The 6,452-nt window shown below is 45.3% G+C and overlaps 1 protein-coding gene across 4 annotated transcripts in view; it reads left to right on the top strand.

Annotated features, from left to right (window-relative positions):
• The first annotated feature begins 2,783 nt into the window (after window positions 1-2,783).
• Window positions 2,784-6,452, top strand: part of ELMOD1 (ELMO domain containing 1) — a 76,626-nt gene continuing 72,957 nt past the window's right edge. For 2 of the 4 annotated variants that reach the window (XM_054015536.1, XM_054015533.1), the window contains exon 1: window positions 2,785-2,912. The gene's annotated coding sequence lies outside the window, so the exon portion shown is untranslated. Of the gene's footprint in view, window positions 2,913-3,181; window positions 3,503-6,452 lie in introns of those variants that run through there. The other 2 variants (XM_054015535.1, XM_054015534.1) reach the window with 2 other exon arrangements.

Genomic DNA, 6,452 nt, shown 5'->3' with positions numbered 1-6,452 from the left:
CACTGTTTTGCCCATGTCAAAAAACAAAAACAAAAACAAACAAACCAACCCAAAAACCTTACAATCATTTTCATGAGAAGCTCTAGCACGTCTATGCTTTGGAACAAGGGCTTGACATTTCAGGAAGGGGTCGGGAGTGATCTGAAGAAGTGTTTTTTTACCCACAAAAGCTTATGCCCAAATAAATCTGTTAGTCTTTAAGGTGCCACTAGACTCCTTGTTGTTTTTGTAGATACAGACTAACATGGCTACCCCAATACTTGAGTGTTGCTCTGGTGTCAGGGATATGCTTTTTGCTCTCTCTCTGTGAAGACTCGTTCAAATTTGGCCAAGTTATAGGCGTTTGAAATATCCCAGTTTGTACATGGTCAGTAAAAATTTGTTAGAGTTTGGCAGCTAAAGTGTTCATCTGTACTGATTATGCTCCAAAGTCCAGCCTAGGCCTGCACAAGGCTGAACAGGACTTTCCCTGCAATTGCTTCTCCCAGCTGCTGGGGATGAAGTATCAGAAAAAAACCAATACACCTCTACCCCGATATAACGCTGTCCTCGGGAGCCAAAAAATCTTACCGTGTTATAGGTGAAACCGCGTTATATCGAACTTGCTTTGATCCGCCGGAGTGCGCAGCCCCGCCCCCCTGGAGCACTGCTTACCGCGTTATATTCGAATTTGTGGTATATCGTGTCACGTTATATCGGGGTAGAGGTGTATGTGATCATTTAATTAAAGATTGTGTCATAATGCATACGCACAAGGGAGCTGAATTAAAGTTGCACATGTAGCCTAAATTCTGACATTTCCTAACTAATGAGTGCCTGATTTTGCAACCTCAACATTTTTAGCAAAGATTTGTGGATGTGTAATATTTGATATAGAGAAAAAATAACTGGTAAAAAAGGAATTAAAAGAAATATAAGCCTTGTCTCTTTAACAGGCAGGAGTGAGCTATTTTCAAGTTAACATCTTTGGTCAGGGATGGGAAACATTTGAAAAGAGGTTAATTAGCATCCCCAGGGATTTCCTCCAACACCAGACAACCAATTGGACAGTGAATGGATGCCAGTGTGGGCTGAAAGTCTGCATACAGCTTCAGAGAAACATCTGGAGAAATTAGGGTGACCAGATGTCCTGATTTTATAGGGACAGTCCTGATTTTTGGGCCTTTTTCTTATATAGGCTCCTATTACCCCCTCACCACCATCCCGATTTTTCACACTTGCTGTCTGGTCACCCTAGGAGAAATCTATATAACTGGAGGAAAAGCTGGAACCTAATCTGTTTACCCAATGGCAATTATCATAATAGAGAGAAACTTTAAAGCATTCTGTGGACATTTCATGAAAGAAACAATTGTCATCTTCCCTTGAAGGGGACACCTACGTAAATTTCTTTGCTTGAATGCCTGTGATTATGTTGAACAGGTTTACACTTTGAAGATCAAAAGGATCACAGCCCAACATAAGGGTGGGGTGAGGGGGCGGGATCCAAGACACTTGATATGTGTGGTGGTGGAAGACAGGGGAAAGCAGCAGATGACAGTTTAGCTAGAGGGCAGGGGCATCTCAGTGGCAGGTTAGCCAAGAAAGGGGACATAGAAGAAAGGGACAGGCTGGCTAGAATTTATTTGGTCTTTATAAATGCTTCTCTCCTGTAATAACATGAATTGTACCAACATCAGTTTATTTTTTGCCAGCTGTAGGACTTAATATGCTATGCAGCCCATTTCTTTTGCTTTAATCCTATTTTTCCTCAATCCTCGTTTCTATTTAGAGCAAATCGATCCTAACCGAGCAAACTGCTGCACCCACTTGAAGCCCCATTTAAATCAATGGGGCTCTGCCTGGGAGCAGCAGAATGCCTACATAGATCAGAATGCAGAATTGTGACCTTAGATTGTTTTTAAGGTTCAGTCCCTTTGCTATGTCCTTGAAGAGCAGAGAGCCTTCTGCCCCCTCCTGAGAAGGGCACTTGGGGATACCGGTTATACTCAGCCAAGGCAACCCTCTAAGTGCTATTCAGTAGGAGCACAGGGAAAAGGGAACCAAAAGGTTATATACAGTACAAAGTACACCAGCACATTTCTAGTGCCTGCATGCAGTAAGTATGACTAATGCAATTAAGACTGTAGTCCGCTATGCAAAGAATTATTTTTGTATGTAGCATTTTTATCTCATCTTTGCTGAGCTTGCAGTTCAGTGCCTACAATAAGCTGTGTATGCAACACATTACCAGGGAAAAAAGCACGAACTGACAGTCGGCACAGAACAGTGAATGCAGTTTATCCCTGGTGCAAAACCGTGCCCACAAAATCAGACCCTCGCTCAGGCCTCAATCTTTTAAGGTGCTGAGCACCCAGCCCTCCATCTAGCAAAGCGCCTGATTAACTCCAAGCAGGCAAGTAGGCCCATTAATTTCAGGGTTAAGCAGCTGCTTAAGTGATTTGCTGGATGAGAGCCACAGTCTGACCTTGCAACCCTGATCCCTTAATGCCTGTAGAGCGCTGGGAACATGTCAAGGGCTAATGTCAGCCTGGCAAAAACTCTCCCTCAATGCATGTCAGTTTTACCTTTTCTTTTGCCAGGGGGGTGCTAGGGCAGCCATTCCCCATCACACACAGGGGCCCGGGCAATGTCCCGCCTGCCCCAGGACACACAGGGACCGCAGCCGCTTGACCCCCTTTCTCAGCCCCGCCGCCTCCGCCCTCGCCAGTAGGTGGCAGCCGCACCCTGTTCCCCGCCCGCGGCCCCTCCCCGCGCCCCGGCGGCTGCTGACCCACATTCCAGCAGCGCCGCCTGTTCCCGGTGCAGCCGAACCAGCGGCTCATTGCGGCAGCTGCCGGCGGTGAGGCTGGCGAGCGGCGGAGGCTCTGCGGCGCTATGGGACCGTAGCACTCGCCGCCGGCAGGAGAGAGGTGAGGGAGCCGCACGGGCGCCTTGTAACCCCCCCTCCCCCTGCACGCGGCCGCGCTGCCCTAGACGGAGCCCGGCGGCAGGGTGCCCTGCCAGACAGACCCAGCAACAGTGTGTACCCCCCATCCCCCCGCGCATTTTGCATTTCTTCCCGGTTATGGTTGTGCAGCCTCCCGGGCGTGGTGCATTGTGTATCCTGTAGCCTGGGAGCAGCCGCCTCCCGCTCTTTGCTCTCAGCAGCAAGCTCCGTGCAGGTCGCCTAGCGACGGTGTATCTGATCCTGGAGAGGCGCGAGCTCCGGGGGCGCAGAGGGTGCGGGGTCTCGCCTGGCAGCGCCCCGGTGCCATCCGCATCGCAGCCAGATGGGCAGCGGCTTCCCTGCCTGCTCCATGGGCCGGGAATGGGGGGATGCTGCGGTGATCGCTGTAGGCTTGTGGCAGGGCTGTAAACACTAGTGTGTGGAGCAGTTTCTTTGGGCTTATGATTATCGGATGACTCTGGTGACTGTAGTTACAGCCTCCCTTCGTGCCAGGACAGCTACCCCATATCGCCTTTCCTAGGTCACTGTCAGGAGAGGGAGTAGCCAGCGAAGGTAAGTGCTGGAGAAAAGAGACTTTTATGTTTATCCTTGGCAGAATGCTCTACATTTTTATAGTGACCGTGTCTAGCCCAGTGACACACATTCGTAATCCTCCAGAACTGGCATAAACGTCTTCTTTTCTTTTGGAATTTAGCTGAGTAACTGTCATTAAAATCATTGGAGTTAAAGTTTGTCCCTTTACGTTTTGGACTTTTGGATTTCAGTGGGATTTTATGTGGTAGAGAAATTAGGTTGCTTCTTGCACTTAAGCACGCAAACAAAAAATCCTAAAGCACTGAGAGGGACTATAGCAAATTCTGGGCAGATATCCAGGTGCCTTGCTCTGCAGCTCTGCAGTGTTTGTGTCATGCAGATGGTTTGACAACCATCCTAATACAAGTGGAGTTGCCAATATGGTGGAAAGCACAGAGAAACACCTGAGGCCAGATTTGATCTCAGTTGCACCATTGTGAATAACTCCACTGAAGTCAATGGAATTATACTGCTATGAGATCAGAATCAGGCCACCTGGGGTGCTTATCTCATGCAAACCCCCATTCATTTTAAAGTTTACTCTGGAATCAACATAATTGTAATCTTCAAGTTTATATCCCCCACCAACCTCTACCCTTTTCCTTGCCCCCTCCTGCCTTTTTTAAAACAAGTATTGGAGGAAAGAGGCCACAGTGTATTCAATAATTGATGAGAAGTACTGTTACTGTGGAGTCCCAGCAGCTCAACATTCAGATGATAAACAGTTCTGGTGACAAAGGCATTTGAAACAAAGGAGCCATTTTAGAAAACGCTTGAGAGAAATTATTTATCTCCATGCTTTTGTAGTTGTAAACCCAGCGATCACTTTTAAATTGGGGATACCGTTTTGGAGAGCAGAAAACTGAAGTAACATAGAAATAAAATAGAGGAAATAAAGTTAAATTTCCTTTCTCTACAGCATATATTTCCCAGATGCACTGCTGCTGGCTTATTGTCATCTCCTGTTTCAAACATCTGGTTACACAGTGAAAGAACTATTTTGTGTACTTGTCCAGCCATGAATAGTTGAAATGGTTCAATGTACATGTGCTGCTCATCTTGCTTAATTGAGCACTGATGCCTACTTGTAGTAATTTCTGTGAGGATGTATTGCATGCTTTTCATCCTGTTACATGGTGATAAATAAATTAGATCTTAGGAGCAGTAATAACAGTAGACCATAGCATCTTTCTGTGGTTACCTTTAAAAATATCTTTGGGATAGTCACATTTCTAAGCCAAGCATGGAGAATCCAGATGCAATGCCACATATTTTAATTTAATGTCTTAGTTTTTAGAGTTGGTGTAATATTTCAGTGAAAACTGTTGCTAGAAATGATACGTGTGGTTGTCAACTTCATCTTTTGGAATAGATTATTTATTGCCTATCTAGATTCTTGCCTGAAACTGATAGGCATTGTTTTTCAGAGATGTTGTATTTCACATTAAGACAAATACCCATTTGTAGAAAAAACTTTGGGAAACCGTTGAATATGAATGAACGTGTTACACTGCTAACTTTCCTGCTAGCTTTGTTGCATTTCAGGGAATAGGTCTGTATATAAAGTTATCATGTCAGCAATGTAGAAAGTGCCTCTTAACCCTTTGTGAGTCAGAGCTCACAGGACAGGTATTGCACAAAATTTCAGTAGATAGATACTGTCTTTAGTTCTATGTAGCAAAGAATTTTGTTAAGTGATAAAAGATCTTTTTCTATTGTCCTTGCCACAGAATCGTAACCTGATGAGACTAGTACTGCTAACAGCCAGAATGCTAAGCCATACTTCAGCAATGGCACTTCAAGGCTATGCTGCACTAGCTTTTCTTTTCTTTTAAAATTCCCATTGTTGCTAGCAGGTGTAGTGGGACCACTAAGGTACACAAGGTTCCAGGTGGCTGCTGGCAAATTAAGCATTTTGTATTCTAAACCTGCTCAGAGTAAGTTTGTACTCAAAGCTAAACTGTGTGATCAGCACTGGTCCAGCTGCAATCATTATTGGCACTGATCCTGCTTTATTATATAGAGGAGGTATAAGATGCACAAAACCAGACCCAGGAGAGCTTTATTTGCTCCATGGACCACTTGCAGCACTAGCAGAAAATTGCAAAAAGAAAAATCTGGGCTGGCTGGAGAGCAAGAACTACTGGTTCTAAATGCCCACTGGGTCATTGGGAGAGTTGGTCTCTGTACCATTCATGAATGTCTGCTAAGCCTCATTGAGAAGATTTGTCTGATGCTCCTCAGTAGTCTTTGTTGCTTGATGGTATAGATCATCATAAGACCACAAGCCCAGGGAGAGCAGAACATTTTCAGGAGTTTATGGAAGGAAGGAGAGTCCTAATCCAAATGGGGTGAAAGGGCTTGCTAGAGTGCTGGGAAGGAAACCAGGTGATTTGGGGAGATCCAAAATGGGGAGTGAATAAAATGAAGGTGGATGATTGGACTTAGGTAAAATAAGATGGAGAGCGGGGCTAACTGATGCTGGTGAGGGTAACACTAAGAGGTTGATGAGGGTCTGAGAAGAAAGTTTGTAGTGTAGGGAGGTGATGAGAAGGAGCTGAAAGGTTCAAAAGATGGTTTGCAGACTTGATGTATGAAGAGAGGGAAATTGTGACTTAGGTGCTTGGAGGAGTGGGACTGTCTGGAAGGGGGCCTAGAAGGTACAGGGGTGCTAGAATCATGGTTCTGCACCCAAAATGAATTGCACTTGTAGTCTTATAGCTATGATCTCCCTTCCTCCAAGTGCTACAGTACTTATGAAGTGCTTTACTGTTATTGGTTGATCCTCACAACAGCCTTGTGAGGTAGGTAATTGTAATTATTATTATCTGTCAGCTATAGCTGGTGAGACTGAGGTGCAGAGATTAAATGACTTGCCCAAGGCTGCAGAGCAAATCCTGAATTCTAATCCTGCTTCTTGCATGGAACT

This window comes from Malaclemys terrapin, chromosome 1 (genome assembly GCF_027887155.1).
Source record: "Malaclemys terrapin pileata isolate rMalTer1 chromosome 1, rMalTer1.hap1, whole genome shotgun sequence".
NCBI classification, from domain to species: Eukaryota; Metazoa; Chordata; order Testudines; family Emydidae; genus Malaclemys; species Malaclemys terrapin.
The sequence above is the reverse complement of the archived record's forward strand: the minus strand, read 5'-3'. Positions and strand labels throughout refer to the sequence as shown.